Here is an 18,997-nt window from a genome sequence, read left to right as displayed (position 1 = left end):
GGGACCTGGCTCTCGGTAAGGATTGCGTGTGCCACACGCTCTACCACACGCTCCACACGTCTACCACTCGCTCCATTCATGTCTATGGGAGCGCCAAAAAGACTACAGCACTTGGGCGTTTCCGACGCTCCAATAGAAATTATTGGAGTGTGTTCCGTCTACCAGTAGGTCACACACTCTCCTTATTGAGAGAGTCGGGGTCCCGTTACGGAGATTGCGGGGATCTCCCATGATCAGCTAGGGGATAAGTTAATTTTGGCTGTAGTTCTCCTTTAAACCTTCCCATAATTCGGTGGTCTTTAAACTTAAAGGGGTACTCCGGTGGAAAATATATATATATATTTTTTTAATCAACTGGTGCTAACAAAGTTAAACAGATTTGTAAATGAATTCTATTAAAAAATATTATTCCTTCCAGTACTTTTTAGCAGCTGTATGCTACAGAGGAAATTCTTTTCTTTTTGAATTTCTTTTTTGTCTTGTCCACAGTTCTCTCTGCTGACACCTGATGCCTGTATCAGGTACTGTCCAGAGCAGGAGAAAATCCCCATTGCAAACCTCTGCTGCTCTGGACAGTTCCGTTAGCTGTCCTGACATGCTGGGAGTTGTAGTTTTGCACCAGCTGGAGGGCCAGAGTTTGGCCACCATTGCCATAATTTATATCCATATGTGGCATTAAAGCTCTGCTTCATTCACTTCAATGCAACTGAGCTGCAATACCAAACTGTGGCCCTACAGCTGCAGCAAAACTACAACTCCCAGCATGCCCAGACAGCCGAAGGCTGTCCGGGCATGCTGGGAGTTGTAGTTTTGCAGCAGCTGGAGGGCGATAGTTTTTAGACCGCTGCATTAATTTTTATCCGTAATAATATAGGGGAAGATTTATCAAAACCTGTCCAGAGGAAAATTTGCCCAGTTGCCCATAGCAACCAATCAGATCGCTACTTTCATTTTGCAGAGGCCTTGTTAAAAATGAAAGAAGCGATCTGATTGGTTGATATGGGCGACTGGTCAACTTTTCCTCTGGACAGGTTTTGATAAATCTCCCCCCATAGTCCTCAGGTTCTAGAAAATTGTAATATTTTTGGGTTGTTAACCTAGAAAAATTGGGTGACATCGCCGAAACTAAATAGTAGCAATATTTTTGCCACCCACTTAAAAAAAAAATATTTTTAATTTTTTTTAGGATTATTAACTTTTATTATTAATTTATTATATATATATATTATAATATATATTTATATTTTTATATATATATATATATATATATATATATATATATATACATATATATATAATTTATTTTTATTTTATTTTTTGTGAGGGGAAAATGTCTCTTTTAGATAGTCTGAGTTCCTTATTTTATGTGAAACAGGTTAATTTTGTGTTTGACTTTTAATCCGCTGGAAGTCAAAGGGCGCGGGTTAATTTTGTTTTCGGATAATCAAACGATTGTCTCGAAAATCCAGCTCCCTGCCCGCAACGGGCTGACACTGACCCCCCGTAAACGCGTTAAAAATATCACAATCTTTTCCCCCCTCTTGTTTCCCGCGGTCCCCGCGGCCTAATTTTCTTCCAATTATAGCAGGAGCGCAAATATTTTAACAATCTTATTTTGTATTCAGGTGAAGTTTTCAGTCATAACACCTCATATCCTTCAGGCTCAAGTGTCCTTTTAATTGTAAAGGGAACGTTCCATTTCCCCTCACGCTGATTTGGAGTCTGTGGGATTTCTGTAAGGACGGATTTCTCTCTCTCTCTTTTATTTTTTTATTTTTTGTTGTTTTTAACCCTTGTTAAAAAGAAAGTGTGGGGCCCTGTGAAAATTGTGCCAGAGAAGAAGGGGCCTTGTTGCCTGTGGCAACCAGTCCGAGCTTAATTTTTGCAAACATTTTATGGAATAGAGAGGTGGACATTGGTTGCTATAGGCAACATTTTCCCCTTTTTTTTTTCTCCTTTTTTTTTAAAAAAATAATTTTTTCTTATTTTTATTTTTTATAACTTTTTCTTTCGTAACAGGTTGACATTTATTTGGATCTATGAATTTACAAAAAAAAAACACAACTAAGGGCTCGTACACATTGATGTCTGGCTCTGTTAAAGTAGATCTGCAGCCATAGACATTTATCTCCTAGGGGAAAAGGGTCTGTACGCGGGGTTGTGGGGGGGGGGGGGAGGAGTGTCAGAACACCGGGACACCCCGCGATCTCCTTTAGGCTCCTTTCACACTGTGAAAATAATTCCGTATTGAACGCCCGTTAGGAAATCGACAGTTATACGGCCGGTACAAAATCACTAACGGCCACTAGAAAATCCCATTATAGTCTATGGGATTTTTCTAATAGCCGTTTTAACCCGTTATCGCCCGTTATTAATAACTGTCGTTATTTTCTAGTGCATGCACTAATTCTCCCATTACTATCGCCCGTCACAAAATAACGGGCGATAACGGGTTAAAACGGCTATTAGAAAAATCCCATAGACTATAATGGGAATTCTAGTGGCCGTCAGTGATTTTGTACCGGCCGTATAACTGCCGATTCGTTCAATACGGGAGTATTTTTACAGTGTTAAAGCAGCCTAACAGCTCTCCCGTGCAGGAGGCGTGTCGGCCGCAGCATGACACCGCAGCCGACACGCCCCCTCCATGTATCTCTATGAGAGAGGCGGAGACGAAGCGTTCGTGCAGCCCCGCCTCTCCCATAGAACTGTATGGAAGGGGCGTGTCGTCGACCTTAGGGAAGTCGACGACACGCGCATTAGCCCTGCAGAGCCGCGTTAATGCTGGGTCACCATACAGGAGATCAAGAGGGGTTCCAGCAGTCGGACCCCCCGCGAGTAGACACTTATCCCTATCCTGCTTATAGAGGATAAGTGCCTAAGACTGCAGTACTACTTTTTTTAAATAAAAATTTTACACAAACTAGTAAAATCCATTCAAGACTTTTGCAAACGGATGTAAAAGGATCCCATTGAAGTCAACGGGATTGTTTTACAATCCTTTGTCATCTGTTACACCCGTTTGTTTTCTATAGCATTTTTATTTTTTGACAGGAAAAAATATGGTGCATGCAGTATTTTTTTTTCCTGTCAAAAAAGAAAGATAAATGGATGTAATAAATTTAACATTGAAGTCTATGGGAAACAGATGAGACTTTAATGTCATCAGTTTGCATCAGTTTTTTCCAATCCGTTTTTGATCCGTTATTACTTCTGAGCATGCTCAGAAGAGGTGTGAGCAACCAGGAAGTAGGCAAAAACAGAAAGACAGAAAAAAAAGACACAAACTGACAATAGAGGATATAAATGGATACAATAGGATGATACTTGTCTCTCTCTCTCTCTCTCTCTCTCTCTCTCTCTCTCTCTCTCTCTCTCTCTCTCTCTCTCTCTCTCTCTCTCTCTCTCTCTCTCTCTCTCTATATATATATATATATATATATATATATTTTTTTTTTTTTTTTTTTTTTTTTTTTTAAATAGTCACTAGTTAATATAACAAACATGAGGCACCCTGTTGCATTCGTTTGTTAGTATGGTCCTTTAAGCAGCAATAATGGGAGACTATCGGGATGGGAGAGAAAGGCCATGTGATCCCAGCCTAGTAACCATGTGTTTTTTAGTTGTGGAAACAGCACCGAAAACCATGCGGTGACTCCAAGACTGGTCTACAAATAGGCACACAATGGGTGACGTTGTTGCTCATTTCATATCAATAGGGACCGCTCTGGCTCTCCCCAGGAATGTTGACCCCCCGCACGAAGCGACGGCCAACATGCCCCCTCCATGTATTTTTATAGGAGAGACACAGAGCTCGGGTATATCCAACTCTCCCATAGAGAGAGATAGCGGCGATTCCCAGCAGTCAAACGACCAATAATCCGACACTTATCACCTATCCTTTGAATAGGGGATAAGTGTTTCTGCACCACAGTATTCCTTTAAAGGGGTACTCCACCCCTAGACAGGATAGGGGATAAGATGTCTGACCCTGGAGGTCCCGCCGTTGGGTCCCCTGTAATCTCTGTGCAGCACCCGGCGTCACGACCAAGCCCGCTTGTGATGTCACACCACGCCCCCTCAATGCAAGTCTATGGGAGGGGGCGTGCCACGCCCCCTCCCATAGACTTGCATTGGGGGGGGGGCGTGGTGTGACACCACAAGGGGCGTGGTCGTGACATCACGACCCCCGCCGCCTGCTCCAAGCATTCGGAACAGAATGTTCCGAACGATGGGGCAGCGGAGTACCCCTTTAAGTTTCTTGATTGCTGTGGCCACACCCCTCTAAAATGACAGCCCCTTTAAAATAAAATAAAAAACACCGTCACATTTTTATACCGCAGTGTGGTTAATATCCAGCCTCTTCTCAAGGAGAATGGGAACAGCACTAAACAAATATAAAAAAAAACTCACCTTACGTTGTTCCCAATGTATTTTTGTGTGTGGTACGAGCTTAACCTCTTGTCTGGCGTTCAGTGTAAATATACAGCATACTCAGGAGCTGAGCCCATTCCATATGTGGCGGGTTCCAGCTGCATCTTACAGCTGACACCTGCGAGAAACTACTGGCATCGGACTTCGGTCCTATCCTGGCAGTTTAACCCTCATCATGCCGTGATCATTAGCAATCGTGGCATGCAGGGAGTAAACTGACAGGTGCCCAATCGGCACCTCCATGACAAAATTGTGTCACCATGGCAGCCAGAGGCCTTCTGAAGGCTTTTATACCGGCCCTGGCAAATATGCTTGTACAGTCTGCCTCAAGAAAAAGCAAGCCATCATACAGCTTCAATGTGGTGAACAGCAGAATAAGGTAAACATGTCGGCTTTACTGCCTAAAAACGAAATCCCTCCAAAGTTGCAGAATTAGGTGGAGTTTTTTTGTTTTTTTTTTCAATTTCAGCTCACAAATATTTTTTCTGTACTATATTGCAATTAATTTTATGGTAAAATGAACTGTGTCTTTACAAAGTACAATTGCTCCCACAAAAAACAAGCCCTTGTATAGCTCTGTATGTGAAGAATTATGGCTTTTGGAAGATGAGAAGTAACAAACGGGAGGAAGCAGAGCTTTAATACCACACAAAACCTGAGGACAGGGGTGGTGCTGTTTTTGGAAGAAAGCAACTATGTTTTGGTAATCCTGGATGATATTATGGATATAAATTATGACAGTGGTCTCCAAACTGTGGCCCTCCATTTTTTACAAAATTACAGTTTTGTAACAGCTGGAGACCATTGCCATAATTTATATCCATAATAATATCCTGGAGCGGGCGCTGGCAAAACATGCCGGTGTGAGGTGCAAAACTGCGCCCCATGCAATTTTGCACTGGCCCCTTCCCTCAGCTGCCCAGAGATTTCCAAACATACAGCGAGGGTAGGGGGAAGGCAGAGCTGTGCAGGACGCAGTTCTGCACCTCCCTCAGCCCCGTTCACTCTTGCCTCCACACCCCTCCCTCAGGAGGATGTAGATTCTCACAGCCCCGCTCCTGGATGTAGATTTTGACAGCATGAAAATCTACGTTCAGGGGTCTGTGCAAGTGGCGCTGTGAGAATCCCTCTCCTCCTGAGAGAGGTGCATGAAAATTTACATCCAGGGGTGGTGCTGTGAGAATCCCCTCCTCCTGCAGCCCTGCTCACTCAGCCCCCTGGACGTAGATTTTCACAGATTTGTGAAAATCTACGTCCAGGAGCGGGGCTGTGAAAATCTACGTTCTCCTGAGGGAGGTGCAGAACTGTGTCCTGCACAGCTCTGCCTTCCCCCTCCCCTCACTGTATGTTTGGAAATCTCTGGAGGGGAGGGGCCAATGCAAAATTGCATGGGGCGCAGTTCTGCACCTCACCACACAACCTGAGGACAGGTGTGGCACTGTTTTTAGAAGAAAGCAACCTTGTTTTTATAGTCCTGGATACCCACTTAAAGTCAGAGCAGTAAATCAGTAGTATCTCTTTGAGAAGACCACTTAAAATTGCACAGAAAAATTGGTCCAGCGTGGGGGGATGGTCTTCTCGAAAAAAAAGGGCTACTACGCGAAACCTGGTCTGAATTAGATGGGATGGTCTTCTCAAAGAAAAAGACTACTATGCACAATGTACTCAAAACCCAGTCTGGATAAGGGGTGGTCTTCTCAAAGAAGTGGAAAAGACCACCCTCGTCCTTTTGGAGAGGTTTTACTGTATGTCAATGAAGCAGTTAATGATAATAATACACACTTATATGCAAAAACACATAATATATATATATACATATATATATATATGGCAAACACCTTTTATTTCTGCAAAAAAAAAAAGTATTTTCTATATTTTTATTATTTTATTCTTATTTTTATGACCCTTTCCTGTCAGTCGGCAGAGCATAAAGGAATGCATGTTTTGGTTTTGGACTTTCTCTCAAGCAAAAAAAAACCCCATGTTACAGATTAAAAAATAAAATAAAAAAAAATTACAATCAGACTCGGCCTTATTGCAGATGACAATACCAGATGTGAGGTGGAGCTGCTGCTGGTGGCCACCTGCTTAGTGTGTGTTAAAAGTCCTGTGTGGCGGCTGATGTCATGGCCAATGCGTGTGATTGAGCGCCGACCGTATCAGGTTCGCAAGGATCAATGCGAGAGGAATGTGCAGAATCCCTGCGTCCTACTCCAGCCACAGTGGAGATCCTTAAATCTGGCTGCTTTTTGTATTGTAATATCAATATATAGGGATCACAACCTCATGCTGGGTTCCCACAACTGAGGCTGAATAATATTTGTGCCCCTTAATCTTTTTTTTTCCACCTATTTTCATATCGAAGGTGAGACTCTAAATAAAAAAAAAAAAAAATATATATATATATATATATATATATATATAAGAACTAGGGCCCTCCAGCTGTTGCAAAACTACAACTCCCAGCACACCAACGGCTGTCTGGCCATGCTTGGAGTTGTAGTTTTGCATTTGCTAGGGAGGTAGGTAGTGTGTTAGCCAGGAAGGCAGGTAGTAAGCATGTAAGGTAGGCAGGTGGTAATCTTGGTTGGTAGTAAGGTAGGTAGACAGGTTGTTAGGTAGGCGGCTTGCTAAGTAGGTAGGCAGGTTGCTAGACAGGTAGTTTTCTAGGTGGGTAGGCAGGTTGCTTGGCAGGTGGATAGACAAGTTGCTAGGTAGGAAAGTAGGCAGGTAGGTAGGTGGGGAGGGGATTAGGTAGGTGAGTGGGGGACTTAGCGGTGTCAGGAGGACCGTCCAGTGGTCTACAGGCCAGTCCTGACAACAAGTAGACAGGCAGCAGCCGTTGCGGCATTCCCCCTCTGCAATGTGCGCTCTACTTCCTGCAATCACGTTGCATGTCAGTGGAGTGTGACGTTGCCTCTTTTCCTAGGCAGCCACTGTGGTACTCTTAAAGAGTCGCAGTGGTGCCTGGAGGACTGACTGATTGGGGACCTCCCTCCGGCTCCTCTACGCGGCGGGTAGGGGAATAAAAAGTGTCAGATTCACTGTCTGCACAGGCTGCGGACACGGCGGTCACCTGAGACTCTGGGCACTGTTTTTCATTTGGGGCACGGGCCCCGAATGATTTGACTTAGTGATGCCCCTGCCTATTAAAAATCTTTTAGGGGAGGCAATTTGCCGTCCCTGTGAAGGTGCCGCCTGAACCCCTTTGTAGGACTGGACTTGCCTTTAAAGAGTACCTGTCATGATCTTGTTTAATTTTATAATCCTCCTAGTTCACTGCCCCCATCATGATAAACCGCCCCCTGCCTTTATTTTTTATAATTTTTTTAGTTTTCTACCTTGATATTGCTCTGTATTTTCTGCTCAGTCTCAGTCAGATTCACAGACTGGGAAGGGGCGTTCCCCAGCAGGCTGTGACATCATCTGAAGCCATACAGGGGAGAACTTCCTCCCTCACTCTGCTACACACAGCCCAGAACAGTTCAGTGTGAGATGAGCCATGATTGAATAAGGCTGCACACACACCCCTCAGCATTTCCAGATTTTAGACTTCTGCCAGGCCAGCGGGAGTCCAAAGTCTGTGCAAGAGATGGGGGGGGAATGTGCTCTGGACAAGTAGAGAGACAACTAGTGGCAGCTTTTTAAACACAAATAAAACATAGAAAACTTCATTTTTTTTAAACAAAAAGTACATTAGAAAGATTTTTTATTTACCATAAAGAGTGCAAAAATTTGTTTTAATGAAAGTGTCCATTTAAGGACATATGTAGTATGTGGCTGCTGTAAGGTTTCTAATGAGAAGGGCCCACAATCGTTTGGTTTGTCTCTATTTTAATAGGTGATGGGGGGCACTACGATGATATGTTGAAAATTTTTTGGGAGTGTAGTGGTATCTAGCAGCTGCAAAAAGGGGGCTAATTTTTTTTTATTTTTGTTCTCATAGTGGCTCCTCATTCTCCTTGTTCACCACTGTCGTAGTGTTTTGAGCTTTAAGACTAAGGCTATGTTCACACGGCGGAATTTCCGTTCGGAATTCTGTAGAGGAATTCTGCCGAAATGTATTGCTCATTTACTTTAAAGGGGTATTCCAGGGAAAAAAAATATTTTATATATCAATTGGCTCCAGAAAGTTAAACAGATTTGTAAATTATTTCTATTAAAAAATCTTAATCTTTCTAATAATCATCAGCTGCTGAAGTTGAGTTGTTCTTTTCTGTCTGACAACAGTTCTCTCTGCTGACATCTCTGTCTGTCTCGGGAACTGCACAGAGTAGAAGAGGTTTGCTATGGGGATTTGCTTCTACTTTAGACAGTTCCTGAGACACGTGTCATCAGAGAGCACTTAGAAATGAACAACTCAACTTCAGCAGCTCATAAGTACTGAAAGGATTAAGATTTTTTAATAGAAGTAATTTACAAATCTGTTTAACTTTTTTGAGCCACTTGAGATATATAAAAAGTTTTTCCCTGGATAACCCCTTTAATGGGATTCTGCTGTCCTGTTCAAACAGTGGAATTTCCGTTGCGGAAATTCTGCATTCCGCAAGATTTAATGACCTGTCTTTAATTTTGTGGAATTCTGCTGTGGAATCCCATTGAAGTCAATTGGGGTTTTGAATTTCAGCAGAATTCCTCCAAAAACACTTTTTTTTTTTTTAGCAGCTTACATACAAAAAAAACAAAAACATTCTAAGGACAATTCAAAAACCATAGTAATAAAAAAATGCAGTACCTGTAAACATGGCTTTGTCTTGTTCCGTGATGTTACTCTAGTTGCAAAAACTACAATTCCCAACATGCCCGGACAGCCGTTGGCTGTCCGGGCATGCTGGTAGTTGTAGTTTTTAAACAGCTGGAGGTTCACAGTTTGGGGACCACTGATTGTACTTACGTTTTGTATTTCCAGACCCTTCTGTACTAATGGTTCCTGGTCATCCACCAGGCTTTGCTTATTCCATTGGTAACTTGTCTTGAAACCCGTTTGGGGCAGACACTACACCAATGTCTCCGATGATTGGCTGCCACAGCCATGTGACAGATGACATGCCTTGAGCGCTTTGAGCAAATGGTGGGGGATGTGTGGTGGACTACCGGGTGACATGGCGGGACCACAGGTGTAGTGGCGTGAGTGGTGGGATCATATGGTATTAACCCCGGGGGCTGGATGGTATTTACCCCTAGTGTTCGTGACGCCAGTGTGGTTTTCGGGTCCTGGAACAACACACGCCCGGATTTTCCGCTATCCCAATTGCTAGAAGTGAAATGAGAGTCCACAACCCGTTATGGTCAAATGGAGGCTTTACTGAGTAGAAGACGGGTATAATTATCTTCACAGCTAAGGCCAGAATTCCCAGAGAGGTGGCCAGGACCCAGAGGACCTCACAGCTTTCCGGACCAATATACTTGTAGTTAAAGTGTACCTGTCGCCAAAAAAACTTTTTATATTTTGTTAATCAATGTATTAGAAACAACTTTCTAATTACATGTGATTAACAAAAATGTATCTTTATATATATTTTTTTACTTTAAAAAAACGACCACTAGGGGTCTCCCTACATGTCCCGGCGCATAGAGTTCGGACTCATGCCGGCCTGGCAGCATGAGTCCGAAATCTCAGTGAAGCCGGACACTGAAGAGCACAGCGCAGCTCCCCGCCTGTCAATCAGACAGGCAGGAGCGAGCGCTGTGCCTGCAGCACGGGCGCTCCTGACATGGCCAGACGATTCATCTGGCCAAATGTCAGTGTAGCGCAGGGCAGCACAGAAGAAGATCGGGTCTTGTGCACTCTGTGTCCCGAAGCAGTCATTCATTGTCCCGTAGTAGCAAGGCAGCACGATGGGACACAGAGCACATCAGTCCCGACGTGCTGCCACGCTACTACGGGACAATGAATGACTGCTTCGGGACACAGAGTCCCGCAATGCTGCTGCGCTCACTCACCTTGCCGGGGATATCTATTACACTCTGATGTTGAAGAGGGAGAAGGGCGGAAGTGCGGACGGACAGGCTTCAGATGATGTCAAGCCTGCCGGGCCACGCCCCCTTCCTCCCTCGCTCACAACAGGAGCCTGAGCAGCCACAGGGGATCTAAAAAAGGTGTTTATATGGGGTTTTGGGTAAAAATATAGACAGGGATAGAGTCAGGGAGAGTCAGGGACAGATTGGGGGGGAGGGATTTGGGATAGCTTAGTTGATGATAGGTACTCTTTAACCTGACTTGAAATTAAACTTGACTTGACTATGTGCAGGACTTGACTACTTGTAGTGACAGCAGATATAGACTTGAGACTTACTGGAATGACTGTAGCTTTTGGAGTCTTCCAGATGCTGATAACTTGCACTGAGATCTCGGGTGGTTGCTGTGCTCAGTAGCAGATGTAATCTTTTCTCAGTAAAGGTAGAGTCTGAGAGAAATTGTAATGGCCGCCCCTTTATATAGTGGGGGGGCTGGACTAAAGCCCATTGGTCAAGCTGCGGGTCATAAGTTAAGCTGGTGCTCTCTGGGAGAATATGTGACTACAAATCATGTGACTGCATGTTATGTGTCGTCTCCGTCGACAGCAATGGGTTTCCGAGCGGATTCCGCAGAAAGAATTGAAATGTAATTTCTTTCTTCGGAGGACGGAATCGGAATTTCCTCGGCAGATTTCACCATGTGCACGTTGCAGCAGAATCCCAAACAATGGGACTCTGCTGCAACTGAATATCTGAGCGGAATTTTTCCGCCAAATTCCGCTTGGAAATTGCGGCATGGGAACAAGGCCTAACTCTTTAGGACTGTTGTCGTCTCAGAATGTAAAACTTTTTAACAAGGGTGTATTATGCCTCAGGCTGGGTTCACACTGCATAAAAGTTTTACCTGTCAGATTTTTTTAAATTTTTTTTTTTTTTTTATAAACACCCAAGATTTGTCGGAAGTAAACAAAGCTACGTTTTGGGCCCAAAGACTTTTACGGGTGTTGTATAACAGTTGCATTCTATTCGGAGCCCTTATGTATAGTTATAACATTTTCAAAAAGTATAACACAGAATAAAATTACATAAACAGTGTCCAGGTTCAACATCAACACTCAACAATAAAAACACTGGAGGGGACATTTATCAAGGTACCGTATTTTTCGCCGTATAAGACGCACTTTTTCTTCCCCAAAACTGGGGGGGGAAAGTCGGTGCGTCTTATACGGTGAATACACCCCTATCGCGGCGGTCCCTGCGGCCATCAACGGCCGGGACCCGCGGCTAATACAGGACATCACCGATCGCGGTGATGCCCTGTATTAACCCTTTAGACGCGGCGATCAAAGCTGACCGCCACGTCTGAAGGGAAAGTGACACTAACCCGGCTGTTCAGTCGGGCTGTTCGGGACCACCACGATTTCACCGCGGCGGTCCCGAACAGCCCGACTGAATAGCCGGGTTAGTGCTTACAAGACACCGGGAGGGGCCTTACCTGCCTCCTCGGTGTCTTCTCCGTTCAGGGATCCCCTGTATGGCCGGCGCTCTCCTTCCTCGTCATCGCGTTGTCGCGTACATGCGTCGGCGTGCGTAACGACGTGATGACGGCGACTGAGAGCGAGGATACCCGGCCGGCAGCAGAGACGTTCCGGAGCGACAGGGACACGGCGACAGCGATGGAGCGACATCCAGGGCAGCGGTGACGGGTCCGGAGCGGCGGGGACACGTGAGTATTACCTCCTATACCGGTGGTCTTCAATCTGCGGACCTCCAGATGTTGCAAAACTACAACTCCCAGCATGCCCGGACAGCCAACGGCTTCCTATGAGAAACCAGTGATCAATGATAAAGATCAGTGTGTGCAGTGTTATAGGTCCCTATGGGATAACAATGATCAGTGTGTGCAGTGTTATAGGTCCCTATGGGACCTATAACACTGCAAAAAAAAAAGTAAAAAAAAAAGTGAATGAATATCATTTAACCCCTTCCCTATTAAAAGTTTGAATCACGCCCCTTTTCCCATAAAAAAAAACACAGTGTAAATAAAAATAAACATATATGGTATCGCTGCGTGCGGAAATGTCCGAATTATAAAAATATATCGTTAATTAAACCGCTCGGTCAATGGCGTACGCGCAAAAAAATTCCAAAGTCCAAAATAGTGCATTTTTGGTCACTTTTTATATCATTTCAAAATGAATAAAAAGCGATCAATAAGTCCTATCAATGCAAAAATGGTACCGTTAAAAACTTCAAATCACGGCGCAAAAAATTAGCCCTCATACCGCCCCATACACGGAAAAATTAAAAAGTTATAGGGGTCAGAAAATGACAATTTTAAACGTATTAATTTTCCTGCATGTAGTTATGATTTTTTCCAGAAGTACGACAAAATCAAACCTATATAAGTAGGGGATCATTTTAATCGTATGGACCTACAGAATAATGATAAGGTGTCATTTTTACCAAAAAATTTACTACGTAGAAACGGAAGCCCCCAAAAGTTACAAAACAGCGTTTTTTTTTTTCAATTTTGTCGCACAATGATTTTTTTTCCCGTTTCACCGTAGATTTTTGGGCAAAATGACTGACGTCATTACAAAGTAGAATTGGTGGCGCAAAAAATAAGCAATCGTATGGATTTTTAGGTGCAAAATTGAAAGAGTTATGATTTTTTTAAAGGCAAGGAGCAAAAAACGAAAATGCAAAAACGGAAAAAAAACCGCTCCTTAAGGGGTTAAAAATGAAAGAAGCAAGCTGATTGGTTGCTATGGGCAACTGGGCAACTTTTCCTCTGGACAGGTTTTGATCAATCTCCCCCTATGTCCTTAGAGAATGAGAAACTGTTCTTGATCATACATAAACTATGTATACATATTTAATATTCTTACAATATATATGAATATAATTTTATATATATATATATATATATTTTAATATATATATATAAATGTGTGTACCGTGCATATATATATATATATATATATATATATATAATAAAATGTTATATATATAGATATATATATATAGATATATATATATATATATATAAAATGTTATAATTTCATATATATATATATATATGTGTATATATGTGTGTATATATATCTATATATATATATATATATATATATATAAAATTAAATGTGAATTTCAAATTAAAATGTTTATTATAAATGTGAAATTTTTTTAATTTTTCCATTTTTCCTTTTGGTTTTCTTTGTATTGACTTTTGATGAAGTGCTAATTTGTAAGCGGCGGGGGTCCGCGCCCCCCTCATTAGCCTCTGCCTTGTGGACCCAACCACCTCGCTGAAGTATTAGGTGCTGAGGTGTTTATTTTAACATAGGGAAACATTTATCACCAAAGCCTTCTCCTACGCCTACAATTCTATCTCTCCAAACCAGATGTACCACGTATGCATTCGACACGGCTTGTAAAATACTGTAATCCACCACATTTGCAGGATTTCTTAAATAATTGAGTTTTTTTCTTGCGTTTAGATCTAACCTGGGGGTTGTCTTTGTCAATGGCTGTTATTCAAGCCAATGTTGTATTTTGCGTGCTGTGTAAAAATCTATATGGAGAGTAAAGAAACACGTTCATAAAAGTTGGTGACTGCTGTCATTTTTGGATTTCCTCTGTAAGTTTTTTAAGTCATTGTTAATGTTATGATTTTAATGTTTTAATAGTAAAATGATGTATTTAATTTTTTTTTTCAACTACCGTATTTTTCGCCCTATAGGACGCACCGGAATATAAGACGCATCCAATTTTAAAGGTGCAAAATCTAGAAAAAAAAGATTCTGAACCCAACAGGGGTCTTCAACATGTGGACCTCCAGATGTTGCAAAACTACAACTCCCAGCCTTTGGCTGTCCGGACATGCTGGGAGTTGTAGTTTTGCAACATCTGGAGGTCCGCAGGTTGAAGACCACTGGTATAGGAGGTAGTACTGCACGTGTCCCCGCCGCTCGGGACCCGTCACCGCTCGTCACCGCTGCCCTGGATGTCGCCCTCCATCGCTGTCGCCGCGTCCCCGTCGCTCCGGAACGTCTCTGCTGCACGGTATCCTCGCTCTCCGTCGCCGCCATCACGTCGCTATGCACCCCGCTCCTATTGGATGACGGGACGGTGTGCGTGACGACGTGATGACTTTGAAGGAGAGCGCCGACGATCCCGGCCCGGAGCAGACACCGAGGAGGCAGGTAAGGTCCCTCCCGGTGTCCTGTAAGCTGTTCGGGATTTCACCGACTGAACAGCCGGGTTAGTGTCACTTTCCCTTCAGACGTGGCGGTCAGCTTTGATCGCCGCGTCTGAAGGGTTAATACAGGGCATCACCGCGATCGGTGATGTCCTGTATTAGCCGCGGGTCCCGGCCGTTGATGGCCGCAGGGACCGCCGCGATAGGGGTGTATTCGCCGTATAAGACGCAACGACTTTTTCGTCTTATACGGCGAAAAATACCGTATCTATAGGCCATCCTTTCTTCAGCCTGTACTAAAAACGTATTACAAAATTTAATATAATGAAATATAAAAATTCATATCATTTGCACAATAAAAATAAAACTTGACAGATACCGTATTTTTCGCCGTATAAGACGCCGTATAAGGGGGGGGGGGAAAGTCGGTGCGTCTTATACGGTAAATACACACACCTATCGCGACGGTCCTTGCGGCCATCAACGGCCGGGACCCGCGGCTAATACAGGACATCACTGATCGCGGTGATGCCCTGTATTAACCCTTCAGACGCGGCGATCAAAGCTGACCGCCGCGTCTGAAGCGAAAGTGACACTAACCCTGCTGCTCAGCCGAGCTGTTCGGGACCGCCGCGGTGAAATCCGGCATCCCGAACAGCTTACAGGACCTTACCTGCCTCCTCGGTGTCTGCTCCGTGCCGGGATCCCCAGCTTGGCTGGCGCTCTCCTTCGACGTCATCACGTCGTTGCGCACCCCGTCCCGTCATCCAATAGGAGCGGCGTGCGTAGCGATGTGATGACGGTGACGGAGAGCGAGGATCCCGGGGAAGAAGACTTCCGGAGAGTCGGGGACACCACGGGGACACGGCGACAGCGATTGAGCGACATCCAGGGCAGCGGTGACGGGTCTGGAGCGGCGTGGACACGTGAGTATTAACTCCTACCAGTGGTCTTCAACCTGCGGACCTCCAGATGTTGCAAAACTACAACTCCCAGCATGCCCGGCTGTCCGGGCATGCTGGGAGTTGTAGTTTTGCAACATCTGGAGGTCTGCAGGTTTAAGATCACTGTTGGGTGCAGAATCTTAATTTTTTTAAAGATTTTGCACCTATAAATTGGGTGCGTCTTATACGCCGGTGCGTCCTATAGGGCGAAAAAAACGGTAAGTGTTTTTAAATATTTTTTTTTTTTTTTTAAATAGCCAAAAATAAAAATGTATTAAAAAAAAAACCCAAGCGTGATCTCAGCCCTAAGAGGCTGCTCCGATCCCTCCTTATAGCCACTTAGTAATGTATTTAGTTATACTCCAGTAAGTCAGCGCTCTGTTTTCCTGGCTTCACAGTTCATTAGTCACTTAAGCATATCATGCACCGGCTCCTGCCGCCTCCGCCGCCGCCGCGCTACAAGATTAGCAATAACACAAGCTATCGCCGCCATGTCTGCCGATTATTAATGGGAACGTCTCCTCACTACAAATAGCTGCTGTTTAATAGAGCAAGTGTTTGCTTTACTAAAGTAGCCGATTAATCTGCAATATATACACAGTAAAATCGCTATAACCCGGCATCGATAGGACTGGACACGGGATATCATGGGTAATCAAAATTTATATAGAGGTTTTTATTTATTTAAAATGTAAAAAATAAAAATAAAATAAAAATATATATATATATTTATATATATTATGTAAAATTTCTGTGCTGAAAACAAGTGCCTGATTATTACGACATATAGATGTATTTGTTAACGAAATATGGGTGTAAATACATATGAAGGTATGAAGAACACCGCCATGCCGATATAGCAGAGCTGAGCCAGTCCTCGCGAGGTTTGGACACTGTTCACACTATGTTTCATGGGAAATAATATACAGTGGTCCCTCAAGTTACAATATTAATTGGTTCCGGGACGACCATTGTAGGTTGAAACCATTGTATGTTGACACCAGAACTCTATGGAAACCTGGTAATTGGTTCTGAAGCCACCAAAATGTCATCCAAAAATAGGAAAATGTGAGGAGTAAAGAAAAATAAGTAGATAACTAATATAGATAAAGCAAATCCTTACATATAAAAGTAAGAAAGATCTGCTGGGAGCTGTAAATCACTGTCTATGTCAGTGTTTCCCAAGCAGTGAGCCTCCAGCTGTTGCAAAACTACAACTCCCAGCATGCCCGGACAGCCAAAGGCTGTCCGGGCATGCTGGGAGTTGTAGTTTTGCAACAGCTGGGAGCACACTGCTTGGGAAACACTGGTCTATGTAGAGGACAGGAGCTTCCTGTACAGTACACAATGTCCTAAAAAAAAAAAGTAATGGAGCCGCCCTCACCTGGTGTCCATAGGAGCAGGTAACCCTGGTACAGGTAAAGAGTACAGAACATGTAATACCTCCCTGTACTGTAGGGGGCGCTACCAGACACCAGTCAGTGCATGCACTTCAGTAATACAAGGGTTTTACCAGTGATTGCCCATTCTGATTGATCGGTTCTTCTGGCCATTGACACGTTTCACAGATCTGGACTGTCTGTAACATTGTATGTTGAGTCTGGTTTCAACTTACGATGGTCCAGAAAAGACCATTGTATGTTGAAACTATTGTATGTTGAGGCCATTGTAAGTTGAGGGATCACTGTATTATGTTGTGATTTATATTGTATTTTTACTATCTCCTTATGTAAGCTATATACTTCCTTCCTGTATTGTCTGTATTTTTGGTGCTACACCGTTAGTACACTTTATGGCGGCTGCAATAAATAGGACTCAAATGTTACAGAGTACAACCCCTCTCCCAGTGACCAGGAGCTTATTTGTGTGAATAGTGTTCGGGCCCTTTTAGTCAATTCATCGTGCGATTGGGTCGCACAACTGATCGCTGGATTCATGCAGCTCATTAAAGGGGTATTCCAGGAAAAAACTTTTTTTTATATATATATCAACTGGCTCCAGAAATTTAAACAGATTTGTAAATTACTTCTATAAAAAAATCTTAATCCTTTCAGTACTTATGAGCTTCTGAAGTTAATGTCGTTCTTTTCTGTCTAAATCCTCTCTGATGACACGTGTCTCGGGAACCGCCCAGTTTAGAAGAGGTTTGCTATGGGGATTTGCTTCTAAACTGGGCGGTTCCCGAGACACGTGTCATCAGAGAGCACTTAGACAGAAAAGAACAACTCAACTTCAGCAGCTCAAGTACTGAAAGGATTAAGATTTTTTAATAGAAGTAATTTACAAATCTGTTTAACTTTCTGGAGCCAGTTGATATATATATAAAAAAAAAAGTTTTCTCCTGGATAACCCCTTTAAATACCTCACTGTCAACCGCACATACCATTTACACAGAGTAATAGCGATAATTTGTATGGCCGCACAAATAGTGTGATAAGCTGACGACTTTGCGTTTGCTTGTTTATCGGCGGATCGCTGAGCCAATTATTAGGAACGTTCCTAAGAACGCTGATTTGCCCAATAAACAGTCCATGTAAAAGTCCTCAACTCTGCTTCCTTATCTAGGTCTCCAGGCAGTACAAAAGGCCCATCCATAACGGGTACTCCGGTGGAAAACTTTATTTTTTTATCAACTGGTTTGTAAATTACTTCTATTAAATTTTTTTAATCCTTCCAGTACTTATTAGCTGCTGAATACTACAGAGGAAATTCTTTTTTTTTTTTTGGGGGGGGGGGGGGGGGGGGATTTCTTTTCTGTCTCTCCACAGTGCTCTCTGCTGACACCTCAGTCCATTTTAGGAAATGTCCAGAGCAGCATATATTTGCTATAGGGATTTATTCCAGCTTTGGACAGTTCCTGACTTTTAGCACCAGTTGTTTAAAAAAAAGTTTTCCACAGGAGAACCCCTTTAACTTCCCCACCATTCACTTATGAGATGACTCTGCTTATTCTCTCCCAGCCTGTACAGCAAAGCTGACAATTGATCTAGAGAAAACATCAGTATCTGCCATAATGGATCAGTATGAAAATGTTTTATATTTCATGTATTTTATGTTAATAGTCACTTTAAAAAATACATTAACAATAACAAAAATAAAAATAAAAGCACTTACATGTGTTTTAATAAAAAACCATGTTGTTTTCTGATGATACATTTTCTTTAATGGGTAACCCAGGTTCAGCAGGTAAACATGGTGAGCATATGGGGCAGGTGAAATGAGTATGACTGTAGGATGATCTTACTCAGGGTTTGTTTGTAGTCTGTTACTGTGGTGACACAGATATTCATTGGAGCTGTAAAAACAAAACTGTTTAAAGGGGTACTCCGGTGAAAACCTTTTTTCTTTTAAATCAACTGGTGGCCGAAAGTTAAACATATTAGTAAATTACTTCTATTAAAAAATCTTAATCCTTCCAGTACTTATTAGCTGCTGAATGCTACAGGGGAAATTCCTT

The 18,997-nt window shown here is 43.0% G+C and overlaps 1 protein-coding gene across 2 annotated transcripts in view; it reads left to right on the top strand.

Moving 5' to 3' along the window:
• The window catches only part of HLCS (holocarboxylase synthetase), a 219,066-nt gene that overhangs the window by 99,651 nt on the left and 100,418 nt on the right, over nucleotides 1–18,997 (top strand). The window lies entirely within an intron of this gene.

The sequence above is a fragment of the Hyla sarda genome, chromosome 2 (assembly GCF_029499605.1).
Source record: "Hyla sarda isolate aHylSar1 chromosome 2, aHylSar1.hap1, whole genome shotgun sequence".
NCBI lineage: Eukaryota > Metazoa > Chordata > Amphibia > Anura > Hylidae > Hyla > Hyla sarda.
The sequence above is the reverse complement of the archived record's forward strand: the minus strand, read 5'-3'. Positions and strand labels throughout refer to the sequence as shown.